Here is a 552-nt window from a genome sequence, read left to right as displayed (position 1 = left end):
ATATGTAATATCTTAGTGCACTTCTGTTGCTATAACAAAACACTGGAGGCTCAGGCTTTGTGCAGAGAAGAGCATCATAATTTTGTAGACTCTACATCCAACACCATGCAGCTCCATCTATTTGGCTTCCAGGGAGATTGTCTGTCATGCTGTGTGGAACTGACATCATACAGCAAGAGCCTGTGTCCAAACTGCAAACAGAAAAGGGGGAATAGACCAAGCTCATGGTAGCCTGGTTTTCTAAGACCCCCTCTTTCAGGAAACTAGTCTGCTACTCTAAGAAAGGCAGGGGTCTCTTAGGGGGTGGGGTAGTATTCTCATCACCTAATTACTTCTCTTTAAAGACCACGCCCACTTCAGTTCCCTTCCAACAGGGAAAAAGCCACCAGAACATGCATCTTCTGAGAACAGACAGCATCCAAACCTCACAGAGACAGAAAAGCCTGAGGAAGAGAAATGAAATCCAGGAGTGAAAGGAGGAAAAAGCAGACCCAAGCACCAGGAAACAAAGTATCCAATTCTAGTTGTAAAGTATCCAATTCTAGTTGTTAC

Source organism: Alexandromys fortis, unplaced genomic scaffold (assembly GCF_014885135.2).
Source record: "Alexandromys fortis isolate MF-2015 unplaced genomic scaffold, M_Fortis_MF-2015_v1.1 scaffold_5, whole genome shotgun sequence".
NCBI classification, from domain to species: domain Eukaryota; kingdom Metazoa; phylum Chordata; class Mammalia; order Rodentia; family Cricetidae; genus Alexandromys; species Alexandromys fortis.
This window is presented reverse-complemented; position numbering follows the sequence as displayed.